This window comes from Cyrtonyx montezumae, unplaced genomic scaffold (genome assembly GCF_038088225.1).
Source record: "Cyrtonyx montezumae isolate F1298 unplaced genomic scaffold, pur_monq_1.0 scaffold_8, whole genome shotgun sequence".
Taxonomy (NCBI): domain Eukaryota; kingdom Metazoa; phylum Chordata; class Aves; order Galliformes; family Odontophoridae; genus Cyrtonyx; species Cyrtonyx montezumae.
In genome coordinates, this window is record NW_027072089.1 from 30702994 (window position 1) to 30719419 (window position 16426).

The window sequence follows — 16426 nt, forward strand, 5'->3', positions numbered from 1 at the left end:
CCACTCCTTTTCAGAAGTGAACATAGTCTTCATAGGATCGTATCAGACAGGGACTGTATTTCTGATGCATTTGGTATTTAGAATGTTTAAGTGAGTGCTTTAATTATGATTTTAAGATCACCTCTCTTCTTTGGGGCAGTGGCTTGCATTAGCTACGCGTGGATGTGAAGTAGGGGTGAGTGAGGGTCTTGTAGGATGGTGCTCAGAGGTACTTGGGCAGGGCTCATCCTTGGGTTTAATTACTGTGATAATCTTACATTTGCATACAGATTTCCATTGTTTTTCTTCCATGAATCTGCTCTGACTAATCCTTTGGCCTGTATTTCATTAAAAGTGTTGACTACAGAGTGATGGTTTTGGTAATAGATGAAACAAAACTTTTCCTTTTTTTCCTTTGCATGCACAGAATAAAAAGCACAGGATGATCTTTATTTGATAATTGAAAATGTGCCTGACTTTGTTAGGAAAGCCATAGTCTAAGAATACAATTCACCAGTCTTTTTATAAATTAATGCCAGGACGGTGTATCAGTTCTCACTCCCACTTATCCTCTTATTCCACCCCCTTCCCTTCCCCCTGCACTCCTTTCCTATTTTTAGAGGCAACACAAAGCTGTTTTGCTTCAAGCGAGAGACAAAGATGAGGAGAGTTTGGCTGTTTTGCAGCAGATTTCTGAAAGGTACCTGAACCATGCTTGTATATTCTGCTCCTCAGACACCAATAAATAGTTTCTGTGCTGTATTCGGGAATGTTGTTTTTATTTACTTAAAAAAAAAAAAGGAAGTTTATTCCTTACCTCAGAGCTCTGAGCAAATTGTGACTGAAGGCTGAATTCTGTCGAATCTGGGTGTGAGGAGCACAGATTCTCTCCTCCTCCATATGAGTGCTGGTGTTGTGTAACGTTTCCTGCGCTCTTGTGCAAATAAAACTTGGTTCAGAGTCTCTGTTCCTGTGATCTGCAAACTGCATGGCAAGGAGAGGAGCCTTAGAGAGGCCCGTTAATGTGGCGGTGATAAAAATCGCACTTACTCTCAGCAGCCCTAAAGACTCTGTGGATTTTATTAAACTGTAAAGAAAGCATGTGTGTTTGTGTGTGTATCTGTATCAATAAATCTGTATCATTCACATGACAGAGCCATTTTAAGAATGCTTAGGCTTACTTGGTCTCAGACACAGGTTTGCAGCGCTACAGCTCCCTGCTATGGAATAAGAATACTGAGCTTTTAGCTCATGCGTGCTGAATGCTTAACATCAATTGATTGTTTTAAGGGTAAAATAGTTGTTTACAATACTTAATAACACGGGAAACATTTGTGATCTAGCTTGCAGTTCCTTTTATCTTAAAGAATGAACAGAATATGTTGCTTAACAAAAAAAATAGAACAAGCATTTTTGTAAAGAGTATAGTTAGATATACAGCAATCTTACTATTGCAAGACATTTCTTGTTAATTATTCCATTCACTTTAAAGGCTGAGATTAAGAAGTATTGCTGGTACTGTTACTCATAAACTTCTGCTACAGAAAAGGTGCATTAATATACTGTGATGTTGGGTGTATTTACCAGAAATTGAAGTTTAATATTTTTCCCTGGATTTAATATGTTGTGTACCTGATTGAATTCTGATAAATGCCTTTTTAACAGGGCTGCACATTTTAATCAGTTCCTCGCAGTCATCTAGGAATCTATCCTCGTACTACTTAAAAGCAAGTTGCTCAGTAGACCCTAGTGTGTTTTTCCTTCCTGAAAGCCCTAGCTTTCTATAAAATAACAAAATAATCTTTCTGTCTGAGGTTGCCATCAGCACTCTTTCACCTTTAGGCCTTGCCCTGTCTGTCCTTATGACAATTCCTGCATGACCCACAGTCAGGAGTGAAGTGGTGAAACCAGTATGTTGAGTGTCATAGCTGCATGTGGTGCGTCTTGGAGCAGTCACCATCCTTAAAATTTTAATAGCTATCCAGGATGCTCATTTGCCATTGTACGAGCTCTCATTTTGTGTTTTTATGCGAAGCTCATCTGAGATCTTAGCTTTTTAGAAAGTAATTTGGCACTGCCATGAGTGCTGTGTTTTCTTCCTTTTGTGCTGAACTGTCAGTTCAGCTTTTTGCTCCCTTTTATAAAGAGTTGCAGTAACGTTCTTTGGAGGGCACTGAAGATTCATCTTCTGTTAAGCTGATACTGATAACAGGTTGTAAAAACTCCGGAATATATTTACACATGGCTGGATGAACTTGGGCTTTTACAATGCAGGTTTGACACCCAGCCAGTTTTGGTCTCTGAAGATCTAATAAATGAAAGATTTTTCCACTGCCCTCTCACAGAAAACAAAAACGCAGCTTACTGAGTTGGCTGTTCTCTGCCAGTTAAGGAAAAAAAATGGTCATTTTCTTTCTCCATCTGATGGAAGTGGTACCTATTAGTAGAAAGTGCTAAAACAATACCATATACTTTTCGTATTTTTTTTTCTTAAGTATATGGTTATGATAAGAACATTGGAAAACTACGCTTTGTTAAACTTCAGCAATCAAATTCCATGTGAGGTTCAGATTACTCTTAAACAATTGTGACTGTGACAAAAGAATCCTTTTCCTAATTAAGCTGTGGGTTTGCAAACTTTCTGACATCTATGAAAGCAGAGTAGTCCCTTTTAAATTCAGACTAACTCTATAATTGTTTTATAGAGCCTTGCACTCAAGTTGATGGCATTTCTGTCTTGTCTGTACTGCAAAAGGAAGAAAAGGGGGAAGGAGGGAGCCCCTTGCATCTGGTTAGCAGGCCCAGATCTGCAGTTCTCTGCAGATCAAAGAGCCATGTGATGGTGGCCGCTAACACCTCCCAGCAGAATATCCCCAGCACCATCTGCCCATCCTCATGGAGCAGCTCAGAGCTAGTGCTTGGAAGGACCTAACCCTGAATAGGATATGAGGTGTGTGGGAGGTGGGATGAAGGGTGAGGTAGAAGGAAGGTAACATGGGAATCCCTGGTGTTACCAAATGATGGCATACAAAACCTTTTTTGGGGTGGAATGGGCAAGAGGATGAGGGTAAGAGGAGAGAAATAGAGGGTTAAGAATACCAGTTGGGCAGTTACTTTTTCAAAAAGCATATATATTTATATATTTATGTATATATACATATATATATATACAAGTCCACAGTTGCCTGGTGTGCATGCTGAGATGCTCTGTGCACATGGAAAGGTGCTGGTTGTACCAAAAAGGATGGCCCTGGCATGATATAGGAGCTGGGAGCCAAAGAATGTGGGTTGTGCCCTGGTATTCCCACGCATCTCACCTCAGTGGCTGCACATGGAACTGGAATATTCAGTTGTCTCATCCGCGGTCATTAAGGCAAGAGAAAGAATGGACCTGCCTGGTTAGAAACTAGTTGGGTAGCGAATGTATGAATGGCCCTCAGCTTCCAGAAAGCTGGATGGAAGGAGATGGCGTGCTCCCTAGCTGATTAAGTGGATAAACAAAACAACCTGTGAAATGGAGTAAGTTGGAAACTTGGCAGGGGGTGCTTGGGGCCTTTGGTGAGGTGTGGTGAGCATGACCAAGTGTCATAACCAAGTGTGGAGCTCTTGTTAACCCCTTTCATTTAAAAATAGTCAGAATTTTTTTGCACTCAACTTTGCACTGATTAACTTGGCAAAAGCTGTGGGCTACACCAAGATGTGGCTGTGGCAGCTTTTCCATTTGCTTCCATCTGCACTTAAGGAGCACTTGAAAGAATCCAAGTATTGTCTGTCTTGTGAGAGATGCAACCTCTTCCATTTGTGTTCAGCAGGAACAAAAGCACTTTCCACATTTCTTTTGGGTGTCTGGAGAAAGATCTTAGAACCAAAAGAGAAAATTAGTCATAAAATTCAGTCATAAAATTGGAGCAGCTTTGATTTTTAGAAGAACTGAATAACAGGGCTTTGGCAGATTATTTTTTAACCTGCTTTAGAAAGTATATGTGTATATATATTTATGTTTTTTTATTTTTATGTATACATGCATGTGCATTTCTCTATATGCATATGCATAGCACATTGGTTTTGTAGTAAATTGAGTAGAATTATCTCATTTTAAACTTTTATTTAAATGTTATACATTCATTTTGACTCAAATTCATGTGATTAATATATAATAATTCTTTGTTTTTGTGGTGTAACTGTCACTGTCAGTAGATACTGAAACCATTTTGCATTTGGGAAGATTATTTGATAAAGAATTCTTTTTTACAAAACAAAGAAAATCTAGTTTCCATAGTTAGTTGATGTTGAGCTCATTTAAAGAAAAGGGAAAAAAGAAAACAACTCGTGGCAACAAATCAAAAAAATAATAGAAGCCAGGCAGCTCAATTTGAACCAGAATGCTTAGTTACTGTTTTTGTTTTTTCCTCTTAGCTGAAGGGCTCAGAGAAAGTTTTTGTAGCTTCTTGCATGGCTCAGTTTGAATAGTTTGCAGTATGTGGTGTCCATGGGGTCTGCCTTGGCTGATGAGAGAGGCACCTGTGAGGATGCAGGTTAAGGATGGGGCATGCTCTGGCCACACAGGGCAGGGGCTTTCTTTCTTCTTTGCAGAAGGACCCACACAAAGTAAGTCCAATCACTAGCTAGTTCCCCAAATACTAAATTGTTAATACTAAATTTTCTCACTGGATATTGGTATAACCCAGTGAAATATAGACTTTTATAATTATGATGTTTGGTACAGTTGTGTTGGACTAGCTGTAGCCTGTAGCCCATGTCTTTTGACCATGCATTACAGTTTGGAAACTGTCCTTCTGGGGTATTTGGAGATTCTTTGCATCTCCTGTTTCTCCTACAGAGAACAATATGCAGATGCAAAGGTATGGATTTACAGTGGTTGTCAAACGTGCACTCAGCTGGCAGCACACATACCTACCTGAACACACTGCCTTGGGCAGCTAGCAGGTGTTAATTTATACAAAGTGGAGAAACATCAACAGGTGGTGGAGGTTTTGGTATGTTAGGATAAACTGAGCTAATCTGGTAGAAAAAAAAGTTGGCTGCTTCTAGAAATGAAACCCCTTTTCCTTATTGCCATCTCGTTTTCTGAGGCTTGACCATGTTGTTGTGTTGTATCCCATCTCACTGTAAAAGGTGAACTGATTCACTCTGCTAATCTACAAAAAGCATGAATACCTTTATGCCGTATCAGTAAGGTGAATGGGCTTTTACTGTAGGACAGGAAGAGTGCAAGGAAGGGACGGGAGGATTTTGTTAACAGCACCCAGCTGTAATGTTGGCTCAGTCTGGTGTGGCTGCCTATTAGTAGCATTTTGATGCAGTACAATTTGTAAGGGGATGGTCATGGTATTTTACCAAAGGAAGGATTTGTGGGTTCAAATAAGAGATCCCAAAAAGGATATAAAGTTTTGCAAATGTAGCCAGAGAGTTTGGAGCCCAGCATTTAAACAGAATTTAAGGCAAAAACCCCCATGTTTGCTCACAAAGTACTTGTTAGAAAATACTTCCTGCTTCTACTCATCGTGGCTTTCAGGCTCAGCACTTAAAATTTCTGGGGCTAAGCATGTTACTGGAATAACAAGATAGTGTAAAACCTGCCACTTTCTCACAGAGTCTCCAAAATTAGGCACAAATATGGTGTCAGAGTTTAATAAACACTGTTTCATTAAAAAGCCTATGATTGTTTCGGTGCAATAGAATTCCTCTTTTTTATGATTTTTTTATTTTTTACGCTCTGCTGTTTGGAGAGATTTTTTTTTTTGTCTTTTGATAATGTATGCATTTTACCATGTCTTTTTGAATTTCTGGAACGCCTGGGTGAAAGGAAAATCAACGGGGGACACTGTGTTTCCCAATATTTCACTGAAGCTAAATTTCCTCAGACTCATGCTGGTGGTATATGGGACAGGGCTAACAGCAGAGGGTTGGTGGGGCAGGTGCTTCTTATGTCAGATGGGATTTGTCAGGACACATCTTCTCTTGACACTGTGCCATGAAATTATGGACAATGCTCCACATCACTGGGAGGTTGTAGGTGCTATTGTCACTATTAGTGACTTCCATTTCTTCAGATACATTTTGTTCTTTTTTAAACTAATATGGGCTAAGTCAGTAAAATCAATGCAATACAGGTGTAAGGTTGCTATTCCATTTTAATCTACTTTTCAGTGTGAGAACAAGCTGTGAACAGCTGTGTGCAATGTATTGCAGAGCATCAAACTTAATTTGGAAGTCTGTTTATTTGCATAAGAACCGTAATGTTTTATACTGATCTTATTGTGTCATGCTATTTGAACAGACTGAAGTAAAATTGTAAACTATAGTATACATGTTGATCAATACATGAAGTAGCTTTTGTGCTGCTGCATTATTTATTTACGATATTACAGTTTTCATTTGTAAATTTGTTCTAAATGTTTCTTGAAATTAAAAGGAAAAAATGTGATTTGAGGATTTCTGGTGAATGAGTGTTCTAATTTTGTAGGAAACAATCTTTCCCCTCTACCCTGCCCTGATGAGGCCATGTTTAGAATACTGTGTCCAGTTCAAAAAAGATGGGGTTCACCTAGAAGGAGCCCTGTGGAGGGTCACAAAGATGATGAAGGGCCTAGAGCATCTCCCATATGGGGAAAGGCTAAGCAACCTGGGTCTGTTCGGCCTGGGGAAAAGCAGACTGAGGTGGAGATCTGATAAATGTTTATAAATATCTAAAGGGAGGTGGAAGACAAATGGATGAGGCCAGGCTCTTCTCAGTGGTGTACAAAAATTGGACAAGGAGTAAAGGCCTAAAACTTGAGCATAGGAAGTTCCATAATATGCAAGGAAGCGCTTCTTCACAGTACGGGTGACAGAGGACTGGAACAGGTTGCCTAGAAAGGTTGTGGAGTCAGCTTCTGTGGAGATGAACGAGACCCACCCAGGCACCTACCTGTGAGACCTATAGTAGGGGTGTGCCTGCTTTAGTAGGGGGATTGGATTCAAGCATCTCTTGCAGTCCCTTACAACCCCTGACATTCTGTAATTATGTTTTAAAGAGCAGCTTTCCTAAACAAAATAATAGACTTAATTTTGCCACATGGAGAAGAATCCTTCATCAAATGATTCCATTAAGTTGATTATATCAAATACACTATTTGCATTGCAGTGTGGCTTTTGTGATAATTATATTAGTAAGAGTGAACTGATGAAGGATTCAAGGAATTTTTTCAGACAGTATTACAGGAAATAACTTGTAGTTTAAAAATGCTATCTAGAAAATAAAAGAAACAAAAATAAACTTACCTTAAAATGAATGAATGGTCTTGGATGAGTCCTTGCTTATGAGTAGGATGTTCATGGCGATTGAGCCACCTGGCTAAAGTCCTTGCAAGAATACACTTGTCCTAAGGAAGATCAGTCTTTTTGATGGTTAGTTCTTTGCACTGAGTTTCACATTTTTCTTCACATATCTATCTGAGTGTTTATACATTCACAAAATCTTATGTAAATCCATGCGCTCCTAGAGCCATTTCAAGCATTTCTATTATCAGTGTTTTATGATTTGTTTTACATTAAAGCTTTCCTACTTGATGTAGTGTTTTAGCTCATAAATATTTATTTAAATGGCAAAATAATTAAGGTGGTTTGTGTTAAACAAATACCATTTTTGGAGGTCTGCTGGATATCAGATGAATGTTTAGGAACACTGTATAGTGGTGTGTATGTCCCAAGTCTGCTATGATTGTGTACAGTTGAGAAACAACTAGCAGTGCTGGACAGTTCTAATCAGCTGGGCAGGGTAATACCTAACCTAGTATGGTTAGGTCGTGGTTGGACTCGATGATCTGTAAGGTCTTTTCCAACCTGAGTGATTCTGTGATATGAATGGGAATGCTTTCTTTTCATTCTTGTTCATTGAAGAAAGCCCTTTGCTGACAGACAGTACTATATTGTGCCAAAAGAAACAATGCATAAAATTGTGTTGTCTTTTTTGGGATGAAGATTAGTGTGGTTTCTGAGGCTGCACATTGAAGTAGCGATGTTTGCTTCAACCTAGTTAATATTTTTCTTCTTAGCTGTAACACGCAATCAGATATTTATTTTGTTCTGTAAGGGAAAACCTAGCTTTTGTAGATGTTTGACAGCCAGTTTCACTGCTTAAATTGAATTCAAGATACGATAAGATTACTTAAGTTTCTCAGTTTATTTTCATGAAAATGAACATTCCAGGAATGTGCGTGTAGGTCATATAATATTTTTGCTGCAGTGTGTGCTTTTTGAAAATCGGTACATCAGATGTCTCTAAATACAGTCCCACAGGAACCGTTGGTCGTTCCTTGGAAATAATTATTTCATATTGAAAAATTGCTGTTGTAGCGCGTTTAGGCTGTGCTAAAATTTGCATGCAGCTGTGGACACGTGACACTTTCTCTGGGTCTGCTCTTCAGGGTGGTGTGCGTGCAGAAGTATTTACAAGAACTATGGAGAAAATGTTGTCTTGTTTACTATTATATTTGCCTACTCAGATTTAGAGCAAACAGGGAGTAAATGGGTTTGTTTAAATTATCTTTGTAAGCTCGGTGTGACCTTCAGCACGAATCCAACTCACCCACTTTACTTCAGCTCCGAATGGCCCAGAAGTATTCGGGGCACAGCTGCAGCTGTGCAGCCGTGCACTGGGACCACCCGGGCACTTGTGGCACGAGCAGTGCCCGGAGGCATGGCACAGCAGTGGTGCTGGATTGGAGGCAGGCTGGCCTGGCGTGCTCCCAGCCGCTGCCCTAGCTCAGCAGCTCGTTTGCAGCTTGACCACTTGATCTCAGATCTCAGTATCTGTGCTGTTCTTGTGTTAGTGAGTTGGACGGCTTACACTGCTAAGGGCTGGTAGGAAAGCGCCAGGAGTTGTAATAAAGAAAGCTGCCTGATGTTTTCCTGGATAGGAGGCTGGATTGATTATTTACTTTTAATTTTATGTATTTCTTTCCTTTATAATTTTGCATAAAATCCATCTTTGGGGCTGGAAAATTTGAAGCTGAATAGCTGCCTGTAACATACCTTCTTTTTTTTTCCTACAAAAATCATTTGGCTATTTATAACCATCTGTGGAAAAAAAAAACAACAGTTATTTCTCATGTCATTCTTTTTTAAGATTTTTTTTTTGTCTTTGCAAATGCTCGTGCCTCTCCCCTTGAAGCAGAAACTTGAAATGGCAGTGCAGAAAGTGCTAGTGATAAGCTTTGAGGGAAGAAGAGTGGCTTATGAGTCACAGCTTTGCCTTTGTCAGCAGTGTGAGAATCCCAGATCTAACCAAACTGTATGTTCTTAAAGAAATCACAGCTCTCGCATGCAGTCCTGAGCACGTTAGAGCTGCATGGCTGCAATTGGTAGCATTTTCCATCTTGTTGAGAAAATGTGTGCTGATTGCATGTGCTGTCCCTAAAACCAGCTGAAAAATACCTGGGCAGGTGTTTCAGCAGGAGGTAATGGATGGGGTTGGCCATTGTAACTGAGAGCAGAAAATCCTGCGTTTCTTATTCTCAGTGATTCCTGCTAAGACAGCTTTGGAAGTGAAACTGCTCTTGACTGGAAGAAAGAAATAGTCATCCAGTAAGTAGGAGGCTGATAAAATTGAGATGAGGGCAAGCGACCTGTGCCTGGTGCCCTGGTGCTCAAGATCAGGAGCAGAGCTGTGGTCTGGTCCCACCTCCGCTGTGAGCAGGGGAGACAGATCTGGGTGTAAGGGCCCTGCCTTCCTCTTTCCCCACACTTCTTCCCATTGGGCGTCCCTTCTCTGCCACTGTTGTTCTCCATATTGTTTTTATGCAGCAGAGCTGGGGAGAAAGCAAGGAGGAGGACCGACTTTTTACATGACCTGCTAGTGAAAGGAGAAGGGGAAATGGCTTTAAACTAAAAGGGGAGATTTAGGTTAGATGTTAGGAAGAAATTCTTTATTCAGTGGGCGGTGAGCCAGTGGTACAGGCTGCCCAGAGAAGCTGTGGGTGCCCCGTCCCTGGAGGCACTCAAGGCCAGGTTGGATGGGTTGGTGGGTGGCAGCCCTGCCCACAGCGGGAGGTTGGAGACAGATGGCCTTTGAGATCCCTTCTAACCTAATCCATTCTATGATTCTGTGAAAAGGGATAAATCTAGGCTGAAAGAGACTGCTGAAGGGGAGTGGGACATAGTAAGTAGCTAAGAAGCAGGGTTGTGAGAATTGATGAGCATGGGACTGAGAAACTGAATCCTGGAGGCAGAGAGAGATCAGATCAAGTAATGAGCAATGGATTTGAAGGAGGGGAAGAGTTGATGGGAGTGTCAAGGTATGCAGGAAGGACAAAGCAGGGGAGGCAAGGGGAAAGTGGCAATTCCAGTCAGCAAGGGACATGGCTGAGCAAGGAGAGCTGAAAAGCAATAAGGAGTTGGGGTTTGGAGAGACCTGGGCCCTGAAAGCAGGGGGGAAGAAGGACCAAGGCTTCAGTCAACATGGACCTCAGGAAAACAGGCAGAGGAGTTCTGGAAATGCCTTTTTTGTAAAGATCTTTCAGTATAAGGAAATATGTCTGCTTTCAGAAGGAGCTCCTTGATTATATGTTGACCACCACCTATTGCTAGTCCACTGAAGAAGATTGCTTTGCTTTTGCAGTCAGTTGCTTATTTACTCCTTTTCTGCAACAGCCAGAAGATGTGAATTTGTGTAGGTATTGGTGTGACACCACCGCACTGCCTATTTCAGTACCTTAGTTTAATTCTTCTGGAAGCGGTAATGCAAACTTCTCTGCAGGACAGGAGTGCTCAAGTCAGAAAATGACAAACCCAAGTTTGACTTTCAAATCTCCCTTCTGTTATTGTGGAGCGGTGTTTGCCCATGTGCTTACATGCTGTTGTTCCACAGGACCCCTGCTTCGCTGCACACAGGATGGACCTGCTCTGGGGATGAGCCTGGTGCCCGCGGGGCGAAGGCTGTTCACCGTGGTGGCCCAGCCTTGCTGACAGCAGGAGCCGTACGGATGCTCTGCGTGGCTACGTGCTGCCCTGGGGATTGGGACTTTCTTCCTGGCCGTGCTACAGAGTTCCTGTGTGATGCTAGGTGAGTTAGCTGACCCGGGCTTTTCTTCTGGTCTTTGTGCGCCTTGCCTTCCTGTGCACGACTTGAGATCTTTGTATCTGATTTGGGAAAGTGCTGAGCACTGATAACTGCAAGCGAGGCAGCGGGGGCCGAGGTTTGAAAGTGCTATATAAAGCTTGCTGTAATGCTAAGCACTGTGAAGAAATGAGGTCTGAGTTGTGCCAAACTGCAGACAAAGTTGTGTTCAGAACTGGGGAATCGTTTTGACCTTAAAGCTGGCTTTGCTTTGGTTAGGAAGTTAGGAATAACAGAGTTATTCTAACTTGAGAGTAACAGTGGGAGTAACCCTTCTGTTTGTTGAGCTGGGCTGCATCATTGAATTCACAAAGAAATGATTTGTTCCTTCTTCCAAAAAAAGGTTTGAATAGCATGCAGTAAGGAAGGAATCAGGCTGTATGGCAAATACCAGGAGGAAAGCAGCTCCCCACTTCGGTTCTGTGTGCTAGAGAGGAGAGGAGGTGCCCTGAGCTGTACAAGCGAGGGCAGAGTGGAGATTGCTCTGAAACTTCAGGCATTTCCTCCCACGAGTGCCTGCTTCCATACGTTGATTTCAGCGTAGATGTCCGTATGGCACAATCTGATTTGGGGTGCAGGAAGCAGGGCATTTTTTGATGCTGTCAACTCAGATAATGTATGTGCACAGAACTGAAATGACAAGGAAATTCATCGCTCATCCCCGGCACATGCCTCTTGCGCCTGGTTATTGTATCAGATACAAAGTGCCCAGTGTTTGTAATGCTCACTATCAGGATGGCTTGAGGTCAGAATTTCAGCTGCATTTCTTCAGTCTCAGGATTAGTGTTTTCCCAGCGTGGTGTCCACAGCCGGCTGTGATAGCGCTGCAATCAGTAGATAGTGGGGAAATTTTTGGCCAAGGCATGGTTAAGCTAAATATTGTTTTAACTTAGCTAACCTGAATGCACAATATCCAACGTTAGATCAGATTTTATGAATTAACCAAGAGCATGGTGCCTAGAAACATAGCGAGTGTGTTTGCCAGATAAGCTGTTACTCTGTGTCACAGAAGAGGGAGGCAGTAAAAGAGCTGAAGCTTTAATAGGAGCTAAATATTACATTAAATACACAGAGTAAGAATGCACATTCCCCTTCCAGCCTGCTCACGGGGGATCCGCTGCATCTGGCTCTGTGAGCGGCTGCAGCACTGCTTCAGGCACAGAGCAGGGTTTTCAGTGCTGCTTTCTAAGAAAACCTGAGGTATTTTTGTTTGACTACGGCCCTGCGGGGCAAGTGTTTATTCAAATCCTTGTGTTTCAAATATTTAACAAAAAAAAAAAAAAAAAAGTGGGGAGAGGAGGGCAAAAACGACCTGCATCTTCGGAGCAGAAGTTAAAAATGAAATCCTTTGCTTTGCCCAGAGCGTTGGAAATGGTGTTGCAATTAGACTGATGCAACAGCCCCTGTTATAGAACCAGCTCTGGGGCACTGCGCTGGCACCCCTGTGCGGAGCTGCTCAGTGGGGAGAGCAGGGGCCAAGCAAAATACAAACTCAGGGCTGCCAGCGGTGGGAGGGAGCTGTGTGCTATCAGCGTGCCTACTTCATTTCAGCTGCACATCCAAGTCAGCGTGGAAAATCTTTCCTGCTAGGTGAAAGAAATAATGGAAATGGAAGCTAATTTTGAGCTAATGTCTTTCGAAAGCAGCTCATAAGAGTGGAGTTTTATTCATAGCACTTTATTTTTTTGCCATAGAAAAGTAGAATTCCTTTGGGTTAACTGAAACATCTGTTGAACAAATTGATTCAGTTTCATGAGTCTGTTACTGGTTCTGAGGAGTAGATGGTGCTTTATAAAACTGGTAGAGTCTGAGGTTTAGTGCTCATATACTTTCATTTTTTTATTATTATTATTAAAGTAGGTAATTTTGAAGTGTTATGTTTTCATGAATATAGCAGTACTACAGTTAACACTTTTAGTATTTTGAGTTTTCCCTTTAATGAGTTTTCTTCACTGTTGTTTTTAATCAACATTGCTAATATTCTTTATACAGTTTCCAGCTTTTTGTCCAGTTCTTAGTAACGAAGTAATTGAGCAATTAAAAATAACCAGTACATTTCTGTACATTTTTTCACCACATTTCTGCTTGTCTCTCCTTGTTTCTGTAGTTTCTTCTACTCTGTTGCACTTGTGAAGGAACTTTGTATGTTAGCAGTATTTCAGTTGCTCCTGCTGCTGTTGTTTCATGTGGGAGAGGCTGTGGACTCCTCCTCTGGTGATATTCAGGACCCACCTGGTTGCTTTCTTGCATAACCTGCAGTAGGGAACCTGCTTTAGCAGGGAGTTGGACTTGATGAGACCCCAGGGGTCTCTTCAATTCTTACAATTCTGTGATTCATCTCAGACTTCACAATTCTAGGAAGAATGTCGTAGGTGACAAATCAGTTTATGACTTCATGTGGTGGAAACTGAGTGTCCTAAGAATCAGAACTGATGCCATGTGAATTAATTAAAAAGGAAATATTTGAATTAGTAAGAGTTTGTTCACCTGCCTCTGAAATGCATTAATCTCACGCACATATACACAAAGTAATTCATGTTTCTCAGATATATTTCCTACAATATAGTCATGGAAGGGAAATCACAAATGTAATGTTAGTCCACAAATGAGAATTATGTTGTTCGGGCTTTACCATTAAATATACAAAATCAATGCCAGTGTTTTCTGGGTACTGTGAAACTAGCAGTGTTGTTTTGACACATTTTTCATTCATCGTTTAATGGGGAAATTAAATTTAGACAGTGAATACATGTGTTTTTTTGTGGCGCATATGTGATGTGGATAATATAAGACTGGCATTAAATGTATACATTTGGTGAGACTGTAAGCTGTGCTATTGTCAGCTTCTTGGTTGGGGTACTTGACTACTGTTTGGAGTAGCTCAGATAATAAAGGATGTGAACTGAAGCTGATAACACTTTATAAATTTGCCTTAATGGATGTTTCCCTGTAATTTTTATTTTGGCTATTTTTGAAGCTTTAAAACGTGTTAATTATGTGGTAATTCAGCTGTTGTGTTTAAAGTAAAAGATAATGCAGGTACAAATAAGAGGGACAGCAGTGTGCCCTATCTGTTTGTTTTGTTTTTTTTTTTTTCCCACAAGAAATTGCTTCATTTTAAAGGAATAAAGACATATAGGTGAGTTTTGTGGGGGTGCACTGGCAGTGCAACGAGCTGCCCTTCTGATAAGATGTTCCACACTCCCCTCGTCTTAGCTTTGTCCTTGGTGCAGCTCCCTGTAGTCTCAGATGACATGAAATGAAGCGAGGGGGAAGTTTTGTGGCTGAAGTCCTGTGCCAAGTCTTTTTGAAGTTGTATGTAACAGCTGTGCTGTAGCTAAAGGAAGTCTTTCTTTGCCTCCATCTTAACATCTGCATAATCTTTAACAGCAGAATTGTTCCACTGTGATATATCATTTAGCTAATCTGAGCTGCCTTCATTGAGTCCCTTTTTATTATTTTTTTCATGTTGGAAATGTTTGCAGTACTTTTGGGGGGGATAAGGTTGCGGGGCTATGGACATGAATGCTTCCATGCAGAATCAGTAGGCTTCAGTCCAAAATAAAAAAAAAATAAATTAAAAGAAAATAGTTGAGATATAGAGTTTGTAGTTTGGCAAGGCTCTTAAGGTAACAGTGCATCCTCAACCTTAACTGCACCTCAAGAACTGGATTTCTCTGTGTCCTCCCTATTTAGAAGGTGTCATTGTCGCTAACCTCATCTTGTAACTTCCCAAAGACAGCCAGGCAGCGGTGAGGTTGTAGCCCTGCATCCCTTGTGCCAGCTGCCACATGTTGGGTGGGACCAAGTGGTTGGCTCTTCAGCTCCTGGACTGTGCAGCTGGACCAGAGTCTGTGCTGAGGATGGTTTGGAAGAAGAGATGGTGACTGCTCTGGAGCCATGTCAGTGCTTGGGGCAGGAAGAAGGGGACCAAGGGAAGTCTTTGAGAGCAGGTGTACAAGTTACACTTTTTTACTTGGAAAGTTAAGAGAATTTGTTATATCAGGCGTAATGGCATTTGAGGTTTTACCTCTAGAGTTTCTTTAGTATTCATTTCTTTTGAGGAGTTGGGTTTTTTTTTGATTGTTTTTTTTTTTTTTTTTGTATAAGGACTTCTTAATTGAACCTTCATTTAATCTTCTCCCAGTCTGAGATTAAGAGGTCTGTAAGAGTTCTCTCTCTATTAGTACTGCAATCCTGGCACTTTTTACAGTTACAGGGTTGGATCCAATGACCAGATGTAAGAGGCTGTGTCTTGGAGAGCAGGTAGTGGAAGTCCTGACTCTTCTCTGTGATAAGTATTTCGAAGGTCCAGACTGTAAATATTTTCATAGAGGGTACTTGAATCTCAAGCTGTATGTCAGGAAACAAAGCTGGAACAATATGTTTGTTGTAAGAAAGAATTATCATCATATCTTGTCATCAGAACTTACTGGAAATATGCATTTGATATTTAATTGATCAGTCTATAGATGCTTTCCTGCTGTAATCTGTTAGGAAAGTAACTGTCAATGGAAAAGCAGAGGGCTGATTTACGTAATTGTACTCCTTTCAGAAGTTTGATTTGAGAGATCCAATTAAATTAGCAAAGTAAGAGAAAAGACTCAGGAAACATCCTGCTGCTTATTAGGGTTATTAAATGGTATTTTCAAAATTATCTTCTGGTCAAATAATGATCTTTTTATTATTATTTATGCCGAGAGCACTGTGTTACTCTACATGCTCAGTGCCTATAAAATTGAACATATGCATGCCACAGTTAAGAATTAATAGTGCACCGTTCAGAATAACAAGGCTGCTGTTAGAAATTGCTTGAAATATACTGCATATTGAGTGGAAAAAGATGGACCTGCGGGTGTGTGTAGCTGGAGTGCAGGCTGCCTGCTCGGTGGGACATGCAGTGACCGTCAGCGAGCCCTGTGCACGCCCTGGTGACAGCTGGGTGTTTGGGGCTCACACATGTACAGCATATGTGCTTCCTGACGCCTGTGGAATATTATTAGGCCCTAGAAATGGAGATGCTTGACAGCAGTAGTTTAATATATGCATTTTATCTACTCATTTAAAAATAGTAAAATAAGATCTTAAGTCCAGTCTTCAAAACTGAGCTCGTTTAATACATTCCAGTTCCAGAAAAGTTAACGTGAACTAAATGATGGTAGTGGAGTACTCGCTTCAAAAACAGGAAGTGCACACATTATATAAATTGCATAGTTTCGTCTGTCATAAATGTGGTTTCAATGCAGTTGCAGGAGTAAAGCCCAAAGTAGTTATAACCAGCTTACTTCCTCTTCCAGTCAAAGTGCAAATAGCCATATAATTAACAAT

The 16426-nt window shown here is 41.0% G+C and overlaps 1 protein-coding gene across 1 annotated transcript in view; it reads left to right on the forward strand.

Annotated features, from left to right (window-relative positions):
• Positions 1-16426, forward strand: part of NCOA2 (nuclear receptor coactivator 2) — a 184002-nt gene that overhangs the window by 56714 nt on the left and 110862 nt on the right. Inside the window, exon 3 of the mRNA XM_065752777.1 lies at positions 10850-11044. The gene's annotated coding sequence lies outside the window, so the exon portion shown is untranslated. The remainder of the gene's footprint in view (positions 1-10849; positions 11045-16426) is intronic.